Here is a 20877-nt window from a genome sequence, read left to right as displayed (position 1 = left end):
AAGCCTGGATAACAGGGTAAAATGTTAAACCAACTGTGGCAGTGTTGGTTTAAAATTTGAAGGTACACAACATTACCTTAAGCACACCCACACACTCACATTAAACTAATTTGCAAATCCCAGGGTTGCAATGTGGAAAAGCTATGATATTTCTCATTACACAGCAGGCAGCTTAACACTCAGAATTTGAATGAGGGAAATGGGACTATTTCATAGTCCAATAGCCTCCAAATTGTTATTTTACACAGATCTTTATTACTTGATCCTTCTTAATTTAATAAGTAATCTGCGTCTCTAGCACAGAAGATATGTAGATTTTATAAGTTGAAAAATCTAAAACATGAAGTACTGCAAGTGCCTATAGTTTCATTTATTTTTTTCCACTGCATATGAGGTTTGCCATAACTTTTGTGCAAACCAACAGATATGTTGTTCTTTTGAGGGATTAAGATCAAATTGAAAAAACCAAGGAGTGACCATTGACTGCACTACTGTAGTAACAGTTTGGGGCCACAATAATTTAATTTTACTGATGCATAATAGAACAGGTATACAGAAAATTGAGACAACCTCTGCAACATATCTCTCACTATCTTGCTTTGGAAAAGTCACTTTTCTAGAATAGCATTTAATTAATAAACATCATCCCAGTGTATAGCATTACATCACACAATATCTGCATTCATAAAACTTAAAGCTCTAAAGAACTGTTCTGGCATTATTTATTTATTTACTTACTTATTTGAAAAAGTCACTGAGAATCATGTCATGAAATATAATAAATTTGCTAGACTAAAAATAGTCATTCTTTCCCCTCTTTGTGCATCCATCATCTATATTTTTTATTTTGTCTTTATTGTCTTGCTAGAAATTTAGAGCACAACTCTAGTTCATTTGAAAATGACCTGTTTTCAGTCTTACGGTTCTCTTTCATAATGCTCCTATAATACGTTCCTAAAATCTTCATTCCTCTTTGAAGTCGATTCCACACTTTTTTGATGATCTATATTTCCGAGGTCCTAATGCAAATCCTTCATCAATATCCTTCACAGACTCTTCTCTATGCTCCACTTTGCATGGTCTCCCCCTCTCTCTCTTGAATCATAAGTTATGTGGAGGCAGGGCCGTTTCCAAAATCAATTCCTGGCAGAAAAGAAAGGGCTTCCATGCATCAGGAAACCATTTCAAAGGTTAACAGTTTATCCAAGGGCATTAATTAAACTTCTTTCATAAATAAGGGCTCAGGGCTGTCAAAAGGTAGAGTGAATAAAGAGACAATTCCAAGGCTATAGCTTCCTTCACAGGAAAGAAATGAAGCTCTTCACAGCCAAAGTCTATTAAGCACATTCACTTTCAGATTGTTAGATGTAACAAATGAGAGAGAGACACAGGCAGGAGAATGGCTCTAACTCAAGGAACAAAGGATGCCTTCCATATTCTTAGACTTTGTGGCCTGCTCTCTCTCAGACAAACTCAAAGACAACTGAAAATGGGGATAATTAGGCAAATGACTGTTAGAAACCAAAGATGATATTTTAGGTTCATTTGATACAAATTTCCTTTAGAAAGTGCCTATTTATTTCTGTTAGCACTGATGTCTGCATGTGATATTGAAAATGACATAACCTTTGTTAGCCACTTTAAAGGGATTAGATTTTTCCTTCTTAGGCTTTAACTGATAAGATTCATTGCCAATTAATGAAAAGCAAAAAATGCAACCATTACAGAATAAACTATAGTGACTTTAGTAAGAGATTTTTGTGCTTATATATACTATCAACAGTTGACAAAATAATAGGGGCCTGAAAATAGACAGCTTTAGTTTTGTTGTTTTGTGGGTGTCACGTCATATTGAGACAGAATACAGGTATTAGAAAGACTATTTCCAAGATGATATTATGTAATCTATTAACAGGTGATTTCTTACTGTTATGTTTTTTTTTTGTAGTTATGTATTATGTGTAACCTTACACTGCTTTGTTTTGTTTTGTGTTTTTCTCTTTTTCCTCTTAAATAAAAAAAAAAAAAATTAAAAAAAAAAAAAAAAAAAAAAAAAGAAAGTCATAAGGGAACGGTAGACAGAGAAGGTTTTTGAAATCACTGGGCTGTACATGTAGTATCTCATATTTCTAAGATATGCATGACAGACATATCATAAATAAGGTATAATATATAATGCAGAAAAGTCAATTTAAATATATTTAATAAAAATTCAAAGGATTGTTGAAGGAATAGTTTTTATTTTATTTTATATTTTTATTTTTTGATACTGGGAATCAAACTCAACATCTTGTGCTTGCCAGGGAGGTTATGTACTGCTGAGCTATATCCCCAATCCAAAAGATACTTTTTATACTCAAATTATCCAGTATAGCACTAGGTGCAGACATGGATGCTGATGATTTTTCCAGGGAGCAATTGAAACCACGGGTAAAGTATATTTACTCTCCAAGGCTTAGCTTCAGGTTTTTATCTCACTCACGTCCATATGCAGCCTCTTCCCATCTTCCAGTTTTCTTCTGGACTTGCCTTCTTGCTAATTCAGTGACTCACAATCCCTGAAGACACAAACAGGTGAGCAAACATAAGGAAAGAAACCAAGTAAGCAGATTCTTTTCAAAATGTGTAGTATCAGGTTTGGTTCATAGGCACTTGTCTCCCACACTTCAGAGAAGGAGTTACAACCACTGGCACTGCTATTGGGTTTCACAGCTTGCCACAGCTTTCTGGGCATATTGGAAATGAAACTGTGAGGTTTAATGTTTATTCCACTAGATTTTGGCCTTGCTTTGTTCTTATTCCTTACTGTCTCTGTAACTTTTGGAATAGAGATGCCTGTCCTGTGCCATTGAATGTTGGAAGTGTTTAACTTTCCTTTCACCTGTACAGGGGCTTGCAGCTAAGAGTTTGCCTTAAATCTCAGAGGAGAATTTGGACTTTTCACCAATGCTGAAACTGTTAGAGATGATAACAATTCTTAGAGAGAGACCAAATGTCTTTGCATAAAAGGATGTGCAAGAATTTTTTTTTTGGGGGGGGGCAGGGGCAGAATGTTATGGCTTGTGTCTAGAGGTCTCCCTGAAGCTTGTAGTTATAGGTGGGGCTTATTCAGTGGCCGGATGTAGAGTGTGTAACACTGGGATTGATTCATGAGGCAATAGTAGGATCAAGGACACGAGGACTAAGCCTGTGAGTCGTACTCATCCTAAGTACTCTGGATAAGATTTAAGGGATAGAAAGACCTCTGGGTTGTTCCTTATCGCCTTGCTGTGTATTTCCTGCTAGGTGCTATATCTCCTCTGTCACACCTGTTTGCCATGTCTACCTGCCTTCGAGCCAACTGATTATGGACTGAAACCTCTATCAATTGTGAGTTCATTAAGCCTTTACTCCTGTAACACTGGGTGTTGGGTATTTTGTCTCAGCAATGATAAGAGTAACTAAGACACCAAGCTTTTGTGAAAATGTCTCCATTTGGTTGTAACTAGAGCTGCTATTTGCTACTATGAAATAGAATTAGGCCAAAAGTGATATGGTAGCACTCTACAATTAGGTTACAAAAAGGTTACAAAAAGATGCTGATTTGCATCCTACTCAGGATTGTTCTGTCAGGTGCTTGCTCAATCTGACTTGTTTTGAGTTGCCCTACAGAAAGGTCCACTTGCAAGTAGCTGGGGTAGTCCTATGACTGACAACTAGAAAGTGCAAATCTCATGACAGAACCTTATGCAGCACTGAATTCACTGGGCAAGAAAATGGACCCCCCGTTTTTCAAGCCTTCAGGTAAGAACATAGATAGGACCAAATTTGATTGCAGGCTTATAAGAAGTTGGCTCAGTAGCACCTAGCTAAGCTAGAAACAATGAGATTAAAAATTGTCTGTCACTTTTAAATCCTAATGTTATAAGTAACTTGTTTTGCTGTAAAAGACAACTCATTAGTCAAGATGGAATTAATTCAGCAAGAATACACTGGAATTGCACAGTTGATAACGCAGCTGTGAGAAGTAGTCCAAAATCTTGTCTCTATGTTGATGCAGAAGCCAAAGCAAAAAGAAGCAACACCATTTTAAAGAAATCCATTGTCTGTAAGAGAGATACTACTAATTGCATGGAAGAATCATAGCCTTTCTTCATTTTGGAATTGGACGAAATGGTTTCTATTAGTTATCTTAAAGTATTGAACTAGGTTATAGATGTTAAATGCTGTCACAGTAATGAAAATAATTATTTATAGGCTTACTTTTCATATATAATTCCTTTCATTAGGACATGGCAGGTTGCTGAAGCTTTATTTGTGAGGTTTTTTCTAAAATGATCTCCGCAAACATAATAAACACCCATTATGCCAATGATCATTTTTGACTTTAGGGTAAAATTTAGATTATGCAGACATATGAATAAAAATATACATTCTTTCTCAATTCTTAATAAGAATTGGAGGACATAAAATTTAAGGTTTTAATCAAAGACAACAATGAAAAGTGAATGTATTTGTGGTCCACTTTGAGAAGAGGTTCATAAATTCTAAAAATCAACATGGTAGCTAGTAGAATTAAGAATCTTTTTATTAAAATTAAGCACAGCATCTGATACTTATACCTTGTTAGTAAGCAGTATTAAAGGTAGGAGAAACGGAAGGAGTTCTGTTCTCCAGGCAATGTCAACAACCAGGAAGGGCAGCTCATCTTGTCTATGAAATACAGTTGTTCCACGGTTGCCAACTAACGCTGCAGTCTCTGTAGTTTAAGTAGAAATGATTTCTATGCTGTACAAATGTTTGTTTTACCCTGAACTTGCAAATAATTATATCTGATGTTCAGGAAAGGACAGTGTTAGTTTTCCTTAGCTACCAGAAGCATGTACAGAAGCCTCTATATCCGTGGCTTTCACACTTTGAAATCAAGGCATGGATCAAAAATCCTGGGGAAAAAACTGCTTCTGTAATGAATATATGCAGATTTTTCTTGTTAGTCCCTGAGCAATATAATATAGTACCAATGACACAACCTTTATATTGTATTAGGTATTGTAAGTAATCCAAGGATAATTGAAGTATAGAAGAGGATGTATATAAATATTTTGCCATTTTATTTAACAAATTTGCACATCGATTGATTTTGATATCCAAGGAGAGGGTCACACTGAGGGGCAAATAAATATCTTTAAAAGCATATTTTCTGCATCATGCTTTAAAATAGGAACTATTACATATAATGTAACAAGGTGATATTTATCCATTCAAAATAATTTTACAACATACATTCTCTTTCGCCTTTAATTTTCCTTCTACAAATGTAATTTTTTTTTTTGATTATACCTATTTTCTGGACATCTGTGATCTCTTTCAATACTTGAAAAACAAACTTTCTGTTTATGTAGCCTGTTAGTAGCACAAAACCTCATTTTCTGCTCTGCCTTTTCCCAAGATAACCAAAGGGGACATTAAGTTGGAGGGAGACTTATGGAGCGAGAGTTGTCAGTCTTTTCTTATTCATTTGTAGATTGTAAGATGTAAATTGAATTCAAGGCTCTTTCTTCAAGAATAAATTATTTGTTATCAAATAAATTCATGGTAGCGGATCGGACATGGGTAGGATATTTCTAATACAACATTGTTAGGTGTGTTAGGGTGCTCTGGGTTCTAGGATAATGATTTGCTTTTTTGTATATAGTTGGCTTCTATTCCTGACTCCCTTATTTGAAAAGTCTTGGTTGTGGATGGTGAAAGTCTTTTCACATAAAACCAAACAGACTGAGGGTAACTGAGTTGTCACTTCAACCGATTAACAGACACAACAGGTGACAGAGTTGCCTCAGCCACTATGGTCATTATTGGTTCAAAACAATCTGTGAGAAAATGTTTATGAAGTTGTGGCTAACTTCATTGTTTGCTGAGCCCAAAGTGGCCTTCCTCTAAGGAAACTTTGGCATTTAAAAAATCATTAAAACTTAAAAGAAAAACAAAGTGAGAGTTAAATTGTGGAGTTGGGCATATGTTAGTATAAATCATGCATCCAAATTCTTGAACTGACTTTTTCAGTATTGAGGAAGGATTCCAGTCAATATGGCAATGCTGAGCCTTCTGGTTATTCCCTCCATTGTGTTCATAGATATTCAATTTCATGGAATAAAGAATTATCCAACACAATTAAAATTCAGCATATTTTCAGAATGACATATTGCCTCCAGTACTGTTATGTTGCTTTTTAAAAGCAGCACTTATTTTAGTAACGATTTAATCTGGGATGTTCATTAATTTGCAGTGGGGTTTCTCATCCTGAGTGTGATTTTAACAAAATGGTTCTGTTGTCCTTTGTAATTAGTTTGAGTAATAGTAAGGTAAAGGTGATTCCTTTTGAGGATTGCTCAATACTACCTTTATTTTTTCTTTAATGTCTGTTAGCTAAATATAGGATTTTAATTTCCTCCCTCGTAATCAAAGAGTCTTTTGCTAAATAGGCATGTCCCCCTGGTACAATTGCTTATTTTCATCTCACTTTTGCAAATACGTTATTATGAACTTGCATATTTCTGGGGGAAAAATGTAAAAGCTAACTAATTGTGAATATTACTGAATGTACTGAACCATCTCCTAGGGACCATCACTGACACTGTCTCATTTGGTGTGTCATGTGCTTTCAAGTATAGATAGACTGGACGTATTGGGGGTGGGTAGCTCTAGTTGTTAACCTGAGACTTAAACTTTGGTCTGGTTCTAAAACTTATGATCTTTATCAAAAGGCAAAACACTATTTAGCCTGAGTTGGCTCTTTTTTGTGCATCTCATCAGCATTCCTTCTCCATTCCTGCTTTTTCTGTGGCACCTAACAATTTCCTTATCTTTACCTTGGCCTGGAAGATCAGAGAGATTCAGGTTTGTATGTCTTTTCCTCCTAGACTTTGCAGATTCTGTGAAAAATCAAAGGTCTTTGCTTACTGTGAATACCAGTGAGTATTTTCAGGACAAGTCAGACATTTTACAGTTAAATTAAAAATGTCACTGCAGTGTGTCTACATCCAAACCATTCTAGCCTCCAGGTAGTGAATTTTTTTGGTTTAATAGCTATATCACTGATATAATAATAATGATAAAATTAATGACATATAGTTTATTCTGAAACATTCTCAGCTTGAAAATGCGTGTGGAGTAGATTATCATTATACAAGTTTTTCAAATGAGAAAATTATGGTATGGCATGGTTAAGAAATTTGCTCCGGGGCTTATAAATATTAAAACAATGTTTTAAAACTTGACAATCATTGTTTTCTTATTTGTTTGTCTTTTAGTATTAATTATTTGAAATATTTTCTTATAATACTGGACTTTTTTTATAGTTACTGTGTTAAGATTCTTTTGCCTGGCCTCCTGAGTAATCAGGGAGACTGTGGAAATGATTTTGAAATTAGTTAGTTATGATTTGTACAAAGAGAATTTTTAAACTCTCCAAACATATCCCCAAGAAGTTAAAGTAAAGGAAGCTAAGTCCTGCTGTTCTTCAGAGGGAAAACAGAGCTTTATACATCTTTATTTGAAGAATTTAGTAATTGTAACAATGACAAAAATTCTTTGTGGTACATTGACAGATGATAGAAAATTGTAGATATTCAATGTTTTGTGATTCATTCATTATAGAATATATGATTGTTGATCCATTTTTTTGTTGTCTTAAAATAATATTCCTTTAGTACATTCTGGCTGCATAATTGAGAAATGTGGCTTTCTTGCTTTGTTTTTATTTGATTTGGTTTTTCTAAACAGAGAAATACCCTGTAGATTCTATAAGGAATGAGTGGTTGTCAAGTCAAGTGTGCTGTTCCATATATTATTCTGGGCTTTAAGGCTATTGGCATCTCTGACACATGAGTGACATATACATTTAAAAGAGAACTTCCTCCCCCTCCCCTTGTAGAGAAACAAATCATTAACCAAGAACCAGAGAATGTTAATAATAAATTTCACTATACTCCCTTTTCATTAAAAAAAGACTAAAGCTCATGAAAATGATCGATATTTTTCTGTTACTCATCAACCTCATAAATTAAAAATAGTTGTCATATATAAATGTTATAGTATTACAATTTTTATATATGATTTTATAATATATATAATTTTGCATATATCATTGTATAGGAGAATTTTATTCATATATAATTAAAAATGCATTCATATATGTAATTGCTACTAGTCCCTGTTAAAGAATTTGTATGTTTCTAGTTTTTGAAGTATGGTTGACAAATAAAATGTTTGCATATTTAAAGCATATAATGTGCTATATGATACATGCATATATTGTAATATGATCACCACTATCAAGCTGATTAATATATTTATTATCTGATGTAGTTGGGTTATTTTATGATTTTGTAGTGAAAACGTGGAAGATCTATTCTTTTGGCAGATTTCATGTATGTAATACATTTTTTATTAACTATACTAACCATATTTTATAGTAGGCCTCCAGAAATTACTCAGGTTAAGACTGAAAGTTTTTCTCTTTATCTTAACTATTTTTAATAGTTGAAGTATATAAGCAAAGGTTAGTTTTTCCCTACTTTTTAATATCACTTTTAAAGTGCATCATAAATCTATTTAATAAATACTGCATATACATAACATAGTATGTATATGTAAGTTTTGGCACATAGAACAATCCTTCGTTAGCTGTTTTAAAACATTTGTTCCCTTGATGCTAATTGAGATCTAAGGAAAAAAATAAAGTGAAAATATAGACTCATTGTCTCAAGTATTCATAGACTTTTAAATGTTTATCTGTGTGACTAATTGCACTGAGAGAGGCAACAGCCATTGAATGTGAAGTTAGAACCTTGTGCAGTAGTTACATACCATAATTTCTCCCAGACACCAGTCTGACTCCTAGGGTAAAAATTTTTGGTCATTGTTATATAATTTGAATCTGTTGTATCTTACATCTGTTAGGAGTCTCTGATTTAGAAAGTGTCCTAGATATTTTTATATCTTGGGGTGATATATGATAATTGTATCAAAGGTTACACTTTTTAAAAGGAGAAAGTTATAAAACTATTTGCTTTATGGCTTCTAAAGAATTAATGAAAACTCATTTTGCAAAATAATAAGAAAACTTAGAATATATGATTTTATTTTAATCTCATATTTTCCTAAATTAATTTTAGAACAACTTTGGAAAAATAATTTAACATCCTTTAATCATGAACTGGGATACACTATTACTTAGTTTATGGACATAAGAATTTTGCAAAATCTGGGAATAATGACAAATTGATATTAATATATAAAAACAGCTCATATTTTAGACCTTAAAGCTATAATTTGTTGAAAATTAAGTTGAGTTTTTAGTTATTTTTTGTTTCTATTATATGTGAATTTTTGGTTATTAAATAATCATAAACTTTAGACCTGCAGAGGTTTTAGAAATAATCTGTTTCCAGCTAGTCAGAATATACTCTGCAAAAACTTTTCTTCCTAATGAAATTTATTCTTTTCAAAATTTCAAGCAAGATTGAAACTCAACCACATACCATATCTTTCTCTGAACAATTCCCATTCCATCCTTTTGAATGAAATTTCTCAGGCAGAAGCTTCCAATTTCTCAAGAAGCCTGCCTTGCTAGGAAGAGTTAATTGATCTAGAAATACTGGTGATGATTATGATAGACATAGGGATCATGACTGTGATGATCAGTAAGTAGTGCTTGTGGTAAGTCGCTGAAGGCCTCAGTATGTTTGAATTTGTTTATAGCAATGATTGATCAACGTTAGTTCCATTCTTTAAATAAAGAGACTGAAATAGGGAGGTTAGGTAATTTTCAAAGATCTTGCATCTCATAAACAGCAGGGAAGTAATTCACTGTGGCTCTACAATCTAGGCATTGTCAGGTAGATAGTAAATGAAAAGTATCTCAGTAACATTATGGGCTAATAATTGCACATATAACACAATTAAGGCCAATACGAGGAGCCAACTGGAGCTCTGAACTAGAATTTTTCAAGTAAGAACCAGCGGAAAAAAGGTGAAGCATTTTCTAGCAGACAAGGTAAGAGATGTAAGTGACAGCACAGGCCGTGCTAAGGATGTTTACTGGATATAACACAGCTAACGTGGGAGGAGTCAAGATAACAATGCAGAAATTAGCATGCGATCCAGGTCGGACTCCAGGGTTGTAATACCTGTTGTAGTCTACAAAGCTATAGGTCAACTCAACATTCTGCCTTCATTTTGCTTCTTTCTCTTTTTATACACAAATTAAAAGGGATAGCTTAATTAAAAATCATTGATAATATCTGCTGAGCTCTCATGATGGGTTGCATATGGTGACAAATACTTTTTACTTTTTTATACTAATGATTATCTGATATAATAGTTCTACATTCAATTTCCATTTTACAAAGGAAAAAGCTAAAATACAGAGAAGTAACCTATATCTGGTCAATATCATTGCTCAGACATGGATCTCTTCAATGCTAAACTCAGTTGTCAATCCCACACAGTTTTACCTCTACATGACCTAAGAAAGATGGCACAGAAATCTGAAATACTTTAATGAAAATCATCCCACAGGGACTCAAAATACTGCCAGAGACAGTTTTGTTTCATATCTCCTCTTTGGATTGAACAGGTCTAGGACAGATTAAATTGACAATGGTAAACATTTATGATGTCAATGTTTATCAAATATTTTTTAAAATAGTAATCATTTTTGAAAATAGCAACATACTTTTTCAACATTTTTGTGTAAATGTTCCTAATTTATCTTCTCTCAATATATTTAAGAATTATGGATGAGAAAAATGGTAATTTAGAAAAATCTAAACCTGAATTACCCATTGAAATAATAGATTTGAAAATAAACCGAGACTTCTGATTATGAATCTGATGTTGCTTTTTTACTTGAAAGTACTGGGGCTTAAACCCAGGTCCTTTCACATGCTGGGTGAGCACTCTGCCACTAAGCTACTTCTCCCGTCCTGCTTGTTGCATTCTTACAGGAGTTTCATGCAAATACAATAAAACTTTACATTCATATAGGCAAATGCCAAAATATACATTCAGTGAATGTGATGAGCAGTGAAATTAAGCCCAAACTGCAGTTATATGAAGACTTTTGTTATTCTGTAAAAATAAATCTTATTTTTGATTGAAGTATAGTGTTTGGATAATTAATCTAATTCACTCCACAGGCATTTATTATTAGTATTCTATATGATCCACCTAAATCCAAGTGACTCATGAAGAGCTATCACAACCACAGCAATCAGTCTCTAAGACGTACTTCCGAAACACAGTCTGAGCATTAAAATGAGCTGCAGTGTATCTCCACCATTAATCCTGTGTGCTGCTTTATAAATGTGACCCATTGTATTGTATTCAAGTATGTTTCTTAATGACTTTGACTAGATAGTAAATTCCTTAAGGGATAGATCAAAAAGGAGTGTAATGAAGAATGTTCCAAAGTGTTTAATATATACATGTACTCTATTCTTCTTGATTCCATTCACACTACCGGTTTTTGCTGACCATCTCCTGTGAGTCAGGAAATGGGTTTTGGGGCCAGAAGCAGTGACAAGAAAAAAAATCATGTATGAATCCCATCTCAATGGACCTTATATCTTCATGAAGAGAAACTGACCATAAACATGCAAATAAGGACGTACGTATGCAGCAATGGGAAGTGCCAAGTGAAACAGAACTGCTCTTTGGGAGAAGGTGTAATAACTGAAGCTCAATTGATTAACAGTGATTTTTGCAATGCTAGGAATTGAACTGAAGGACTTCATTGATACTGAGCCAGATATTCAGACTTTTAATTTTTTTGGTGTTAATTTGCTTTTCTTTTAATTTAAACAAAATTAAGATAAAAGAGGACATAACAACACAGGTCAGACAGAACAATTTAAGCAACATAGTGTTTCACCACAAGACAACCCGACATAGCAGTAGCTACCATAGTGTCTCTTTCCTTGAAATATTTTTGAGTATACCTTCATATACTATAGTATCAAACATAAAAAGACAATGTAAAACCATTCAAGAGAATAAAAGTATCACAGGGTATTCAGAACCAACTAACAGAAAATGAACAATGAGTTTTTTTTTAAAATTTTATTTAAAAGGAAAAAGAGAAAAACACAAAACAAAACAAAGCAGTGTAAGAGTACAAGTAATACAGAACTACACACACACACACAAAAAAAAAAACAGTAAGAAATCACCAGTTAATAGATTACATATTATCATCTTAGAGATAGTTGCTCAAATCACAGTATCAAAGCATACAAAGTGGACATTCAAACAGTGAGACTGCAAACAGTTGTGTTCAATGATCCAACCAAAAACTTTAATATGGTCAGCTATTTAACACTCCTAAACACACTTGCTGTTGTATCCTTTAGAGCTCTTTTTCTTTTTTTACAACAAAATCCACACATTTAGGGTTTTATTACTCCTTAGTTCTTATTCCTTTTTTTGGGAGGGGAGAGAATAAAGTCAAATATGGCAAAACAAAGCTGTCAGTCAAAACCAAGGATAGACATAGCACATGATGTAAAACAGAGATGAACAATGATTTTTATATTATCTCCTTGTGTATAAAAATTTTTGTTTATACTATCACATATAATAAAATCCAATAAGATATAATATGATAAAACTGATGGAGACCGAAGAACAAAAGCTTGGTGGGACTTCAAAACAAGATGACATTAAATTATCACTAGCTATTATAATGTCTTATTTCCTTCAAAATAGCTGATCATACCATCACAGACAACAGATTTTTAAATTTCTTAAAATGTTTTAGACACTGTTTTGGATTGGAAACTGGTGGTCAACTTAATGCCAGCTGGATTAAATCAGTATAGTGCTGAGTGTAGATATTCCACCTGAGGAAAGTTGTCAGCATAAATAGAGATGTGGAGAAGGAGAAGGGAGGCTTTGAGACATTGAGGCATCGAGGCATTGGGGGTTCTCCTACACATTGCTGTTTTTTTCTCTTGGAGAAGCTCTGGTCCTCACATGGAACATTACTTCCTGGCTCCAGAGAGGAATATGTGTGTTGCTTAATCTCCAGGATGAACTTGTCAAGCTGGCTTCCTGGTAAGTACTTGACTATGCTTTTCGTTGGAGGAGCTCAGGGCTTCTGCACATCGCTGAGGGTGGCTGTGGTGATTTCAGGGCAGCCTGAGTCTTTTTTGAGTGTGACTTTTCGGCTCTCACATAGACCCTCAACCTACCAGAACAACTCCTTCACCCTGCTGACCTTTGGGTCTTCCCAGTGTGGATCTGCAAATGAGACTGGTGTGAGTCCTTCTCATGGGAGGCATTGTCATGGGCTCTAGGTTTTCATCTGGACTCAATCAGGACATTGCTGTGGTATTCAGGCTCTTGATTGAATATCCTGTCTTTGGTATTGTGGATCGATTTCCTATAGTTTCTTGTGTTAACTCTGGGTGACCATCATAAAATGATATAAATTCCATGTCCTGATTCTAATTGTTCTCCTCACAGCCCTTGACTACAACAGACAGGGTTTCAATAAGCTGCCCAGACTGATCTACAAAATTCAATCTTCCTGTCTCAGCCTCCCAGTGTGCTTGAATTATATGAATGGGCCACTAACACCCAGCTGAGGCTGCAGATTGAGTGGGAAAACAAGTCAGCCTCACAAAGATTTAGGATAGGTCTGTTCTTGGTACAAGCAAAGCAGGGAAAGGCACTGTGGAGGAGAGGCCCTTGTGTTTAAGAGGAAAGAAAATCTGTGGCTACAGAACCGTGAGTCTGCTTGATGGAGAACAGAAAAATGACTATGAAAGATGAGGCTTTTATGTGATAAAAAGCCACTAGAGAGTTTTAAAAAAGGGGCAGGGGACATCTTACTAGCTTAGAGTCTGGGGTGCTTGTTAATAAAGGGCTAAAGAGTTATTTGGGGCCTCGTATACCATTTGGTCTCTATTGTGATTACTCAGTTCAGCAGCTGCAGTGTGAACCCATCCATGGGCAACATGGAAAAGAATGGGTCATGCGTGTTCCAGTACAACTTTATTTTTTGGAACAACTAATTGCAAATTTTTATTATTAAACCTCATCTAAGAACTATTTTGGCTGGTAGGTACACATAATGATGAGGTGACAATTATAAACACTCAATTTCCTATGCAGTTCAGGCAGACACATTCAGTGCAGGATCACATTCAAAGAAATGCCAGTCCCACACCAAAATACACTCATAAGAAACAGTTGCAAATCTTTGCTGAGTTGCATGAAAAATTGCCAAGGAAGATTTGCATTATAAATAAGATGTCCCCAAAATACTTATTATTTTTCACGTTTCACACAAACACAAATGTTATATAAATTTTGCTTTCCCTCACTGAGTTTTCTCACATTCACCTAATATAACCCATACTGCAATCATTTTTCCCATTAAATTTTCAGAATTTGCGATTTCTTTTGGTGCCAAGAGTTTTCATTGTTCATTGACTTATTGGTTTGTAAATTATCCATAATCTTTGTTGTAGTCAGGGGTTGTAAGGAGAACAATTAGAATCAGGATACAGAATTTAAAATATTCTTTTATGATGGTCATGCAGAGTTGAACACAGAAAATGCAGGAAATTTGTCCACAACACTAAAGACTCAGAATATTCAGCCAAAGACCTGGATCCCACAGCAATGTCCTGCATGAGTCCAAATGAAGACCTGGAGCCCATGTCAATGCTTCTCACAAGTCCAATTGCAGGTCTAGAGCCCACAGTCAGGACTCACACCAGTCTCTTTTACGGATCTGTGCTGGCAAGGCCCAAAGGTCAGTGGTAGAACTAGAAAGTCTGTGGCAGCAGGAGAAGGAGCTGTGCTGATAGGTTGAGTGTTCTACACTGGAGCTGAAAAGTCACGGTCATAATAAAAACCAGATCTGTCCTGAGGAGCAGCACAGCCATCCTCAGCAACACGGAGGTCCTGAGCTCCTCTGACAAGAACAGTTGAGTACATGCTAGAAAGCCAGCATGACGAGTTTCTCCTGGAGATTAAATGGCACAAGTCTTCCCTTCCAGAGCTGGGAAGTGATGCTCGACGTAAGGACTAGTGCTCTCACAAAGTGAACCACAGCAACTTTCACCAACAAGGTCCAGAGCTCCTCTGATGACAATAGTTGAACTCACATTGGGGGAGCTAGTCATGGTGAGCTCCTCCAGAAGCAACAGCTCAAAAGAGCAACATTTAGAGAAACCCACATTGCCTAGTTTCTCTTTGTCCACAACTCTATTTATGCTGACAACTTTCCTCAGGTGGAACATCTATGCTCAGTGCCATGCTTATTTAATTCAGCTGGTGTTAGGTTGACCATCAGTTTTTAATCCATAACAATCTTCAACATGTCTACTTTTTCTACTTATCTCAGTTTACATGGACCCTAGATATAATTAATTCCTCACAGTTAACCCCTAATATCCTGCCTACTCTTTTTTCAATGTTATTTGCATCACCAAAATCATAGCTTACTTAAACACTACTATCTGTGTACTAGAAGTTGCTGGAGAACAGCACAGTCCCTGACTGTCTGCTCTGTCCAAAACCAGTGTATCTCTGATGACAATCTATGCAGCCCTGCAGTCCTGGCCTGCTCAGCTTTAGAAAGTAACTTTGTGCCTTTTCTTCTCTTCAATATCTCTGATGACTTAAATACCAAATGATTTGTGATTCCAGGTAGTAACTTTGTCATTCACGCAAATGAGAATGTCAAATGTTTCTACATACACTTGACTGTGTCCACCCACTTCATTTTCCTTTGTAATAATGGGTGAAGGTCTCAGGTTCCCAGCAAAGGCAGTGGCTACCTGGCATCCTGGATCTCAGTCTTCTTCACATTTTAAGAATTTTATCCAGCAAACAGTGTTCCATTGTGTGCACATCATTTTCTCATTCTCTTCTAAATTATTGTCAGCAGTTTATTTTGATAATTCATGGGCTAAGGCAATCCTCCCTTGAACACACTGAATTAGTTCTTTCTATAGGGATACTCCCCTATTTCTCTAATTCTTCATCTTTTCTATGAAGCCCACTGGATTTCTATTTTTATTGTATCCCTGAAACTGTTCTTGTCTAGGTTATCAAAGTTAAGGACATGCTAACAATGCCCTCCGCAGTGATCAATTTAGTGGTCACTTCTCTGTCAAGGTCACTATGTGTTTCATAGAATTGACAGTTTCCTTCCTCTGAGAGGTCTCTTGTCTATCGCACCACAATTTCAATTTGGCTTTTCTTAAAGAACCAATCACTGTATGACTCTAAGTCTAGATTGTCTCATCCTTTTGTGCTGAATTTCTAAACACCTGAGTCTCAGAGTATAGTTCAAGGCACAATAATTCTTAGCACATGAACATTTTCCATAGACCATCTGATCTAATATCAACATTTTAATAATGTCTTTATGCTTAAGACCGTGCCATTACCTTAACCTTTTCCAATTAATGTGGCCATTTGTCCAATAGACATTTTCATATCTAGTAGGCAGCTCCATGTTCACTTTGCTTAAATATATTGTGGTTTAGTGTTAACTCCAACATATTTCCCTCTTGTTTTTCTATCTATCGGTTCCTTAAGGTTAAAATGGAAATGATCCTTGACTCCTTTATCTTTCCTTTCTGTATTTCCCTCAACATTCAGTTTTGTCAATTCTATCATCTAGATATATCTGGCATTGGTACATTTTTCTTCTCAGTACCACCATAATCTTGATATTCTGTGTCACTATCATCCTCATGTGGAAAGCAAAAGTCTCCTAATTAATACCTTATTTCTTCTCTTTCTCCAAGTATGCTTAGTTTTACTTTTTAAAAGTTTTTATAAACCAGAAAGAACAATTATTTCAGTAGCCAAGAACAGATCACATTACAAAATGTCTCTTGTCAGATGCTTTCCATGGCTTCTACTGCTTTAGATTTAAATTAATCTAATTGAAAATTAATCAAATTGAAACATCTCTCATTTCTTTCTGTGTTTAACTCTACTATTTTCCTTCCCATTCCCTTACTTTCTAGCAAAGAGGCATTAGCTTTCATTATTGCCAATTTAAAGTAATTCACTTCTAGTGAAATTTTAATGTTATCATTCTATATTATTTTTTAGAAGTTTTTAATCACATCTGAAATTATTTTTATATAAGTACACAAGAGTGAAGATCTCATCTATTTAGTTTCACTACTGCATTCTAGCAGCTAGAACTTCCTAGAGCAAAGGACTCAAAGGGCTTCCTCAATAGGGGATACCTGTGGCTCTTCTGGATTACCCAACATTACCTTTTTTTATTAGTATACATTTGCGGTATGTAATATTGCATTCAGCATTAGGTGTTGATAAATGTTCATGACACCATCTTAATTATTTTTTCTCTTTCCCTCCTCCTCCATCTCTTAATTCCTTTCCTTTTTCATAAAATATCTTTCTCCTTCTTTCCTATTGTCTATCTTTTATCCATTTCTTTAACTATGCTTTGGGTTCGTCATATAAAAGAAATTCACGTGATTCTTCTTTAACCTGCTCAACAAAAGCCCAAGAACTGATCAAGAAGAAGAAACTCCTTTTTAGGCTCATGATTATGTTATTATTTCACTTTAGTAATTAACAGTAGAATTATAATTCATTGAGTTTTATTATTTGCTTTTATAGATTCCTTAATTTATCCTTTCATATAACTTGGAATGTGTATCATTTTTTAGTTTTTTATTTTAAAGAGATTAAGACAAAGAGGACAGAACAAAACAGATCAGAACAGAACAATGTGAGCAACACAGTATTTTACCACAAGACAACCGTCTCTTTCTTTGAAATAGTTGAGCAAGTTAACTTCATATACAATAGTATCAAACATAACAAAATAGTACAAAACCATTCAAGAGAATGAAAGCATTACAGGGCATTCAGAAGCAAATAACAGAGAATGAACAATGGCTACTATATTATCTCATTTTCCATAGAAAATTTGTTTAAATATCACACATAATAAAATCTAGTAAGATACAATATGATAGAACCAATGGAAACAGAAGAACAAAAGCATGGTAGGACTTCAAAGCAAGATGATATTAAATTAGCACTGGTTATTATAATGTTTTGTTTTCTTCAAAACAGCCTTTCATACCATCACAGACAATAAAATCAAACCAGAATAAAATCATTCCAACTAATGAATGCAAACATTATAAGGCTACAAAGCAATGCAATGGGGAATCGTGATTACCATAAACTCTTATGTACTCTTACCATTTCTTACACTAGGGAAACTATATGGTATTTACACATGCCAGTTTGATTTATTTCGCTTATGAGTATGATCTCAAGTTGTGTCCATTTATTTATAAATATCTCAATGTGATCATTCTTTATAGCTGAGTAGTACTCCATTGTATATAAATACCACATCTTTTTTATCCATTTCTCAGTTGATGGGCACTTAGGTTGTTTCCAAGATCTGGCTATTGCAAATTGTGCTGCTATAAACATGGGTGCACATATATCACTGTGGTATGATGTTTTCAGTTTTTCTGGAAATAGTCCCAGAAATGGAATAGCTGGGTAGAATGGGACTTCTAATCCTAGGTTTTTGAGGACTCTCCAGACTGGTCTTCACAGTGGTTGCACCAGTCTACCCTCCCACCAACAGTGCAGGAGAGTTCCTTTTCCCCCACAGCCTCTCCAGCATTTGTTGTTTATAGTTTTCTTGACGCTGACCATTGTTTCTGGAGTGAGAAGCAATCTCAGTGTTCTTTTAATTTGCATTTCTCTAATGAATAATGATGATGAAAGATTTTTCATGTATTTATTTGCCATTTGTATTTCTTCTTCTGAGAACTGTGTATTGTTATCAGATGCCCATTTTTGAATTGAGTCTTTGATTTTCGGGGGTCTGCCTTTTTAAAAATTCTTTATAAGTTTTAGACAGAAGTCCTTTGTCTGAGGGGGAGTTCACTAAGATTTTTTTTTTCCCAGTTTGTAGATTTCCTTTTCACTAGTCTGGAGATTTATTTTGACATGCAGAAACTTTTTAATAAGACGTGAGCCCAGTTATTGATAATGGGAAGTATTTCCCATGCGGTTAGATTCCTGGAACTCTCTACCTACCCCTATGTCTTCAAGATTTTTACCTAATTTGTCTTCCAAAAGATTTAGTGTTTCTGTTTGAATATTGAGATATTTGATCCATTTATATTTTAGTTTAGTATATGGTGATAGGCATGAGTGTAGTTCTAGTTTTCAGCATATGGAGAGCCAGTTTTTCAGCACCATTTATTAAAGAGACTTTCGTTCTTCCAGTGAACATGTTTGGTCCCTTTATCAAAGATATGGTGGTTGACTGTGTTGGTAGTTGTGGTTGTATCTTCTAATCCATTGCATTGATCTTCAGATCTGTTTTTATTCCAGTACCATGTTGATTTTATTACAATAGCTTTGTAGTATAACAGGGATTGTGATGCCCCCTGCCTTGCCTTTGCTGCTTAGAATTGCCTTTGCTAGTCTAGGTCTCTTCTGGTTCCAGATGAATTTTAGGATTGATTTCTCTAGATCTATGAGGTATGTTGATGGTGTTTTCATTGGGATTGCATTGAATCTGTATAACAGTTTTGGGAGAATGGCCATTTTCACAATATTCATTTTTCTTATCCATGAACAAAGGATGTCTTTCCATTTTCTGAGATCCTTTTCAATTTCTTTTTTCAGGGCACTATAATTATCCCTGTATAGATCTTTTACTTCTTTCATGAGATTAATTCCTAAGTATTTCATTTTTTGAATGCTTGTGTGAAGGTGTGGCTTCTTTTACTTCTTTCTAAGTGATTTTGTTGTTAGTATATAGAAATGCTATTGATTTTTGTGTATTGATTTTGTTTCCAGCTACATTGCTGAAGTTACTTATTATATCTAGGAATCTTTCAATGGAGTTTTGGGGGTTTTCTATGTAGAGTATCATGTCATCTGCAAATAATGAAAATTTAACTTCCTCTTTTTCTGCCTTTAGCCTTTTTATTTCTGTCTCTTGTCTAATTGCTTTGGCTAGTATTTCCAGTACTATGTTGAATAGGAGTGGTGATAAGGGACATTCTTGTCTTGTGCCTGATTTGAAGGTAAAGGCATTCAGTTTTTGGCCATTTAATATGATGCTGGTTGTTGGTTTGTTATAGATGGCTTTTACCATATTGAGGTAAAGATCATCTATTCCAATTCTCTGTAAGGTTCTTATCATGAATGAATGTTGGACCTTATCAAAAGCTTTTTCTTTATCTATGGAAATGGTTATGTGACTCTTACTTTTAGCTTTATTAATATGGTGGATTGCATTTATTGACTTAACTATGCTGAACCATCCCTCCATGCCTAGGATGAATCCCACTTGGTCGTGAAGTATAACCTTCTTGATGATTTGCTGCATCCTGTTTGCCAATATTTTATTGAAGATTTTTGCATCTGTATTCATTAGGGAGATTGGCCTGTAGTTCTCTTTTTTAGTTGAGTCTTTCTCAGGTTTTGGTACTATAATAATATTTGCTTCCAGGAATGACTTAGGAAGGATTGCTTCCCTTTCGATTTCATTGAAGAGTTTGAGGAGTGTCAACATTAAGTCTTTTTTGTATTTCTTGTAGAATTCCACATTGAATTTGTCTGGGCCTGGACTCTTCTTTGTAGGTAAGGACTTGATTACATTTTAAATTTCATGAGTAGAAATTGGGTTATTCAGCAGGTTTACATCTTCTTGAGCTAGTTGTGGTACTTCATATGTTTCTAGGAGTCCATTTCTTCTTGGTTATCAAACCTATGAGAGTAGAGGTTTTTGAAATAGGTGTTGATGATCTTCTGTATTTCCACAGAGTCTGTAGTGATTTCACC

This window comes from Cavia porcellus, unplaced genomic scaffold, assembly GCF_034190915.1.
Source record: "Cavia porcellus strain 051 isolate PalLab524CR breed Dunkin Hartley unplaced genomic scaffold, mCavPor4.1 scaffold_24, whole genome shotgun sequence".
NCBI lineage: Eukaryota > Metazoa > Chordata > Mammalia > Rodentia > Caviidae > Cavia > Cavia porcellus.
The sequence above is the reverse complement of the archived record's forward strand: the minus strand, read 5'-3'. Positions refer to the sequence as shown.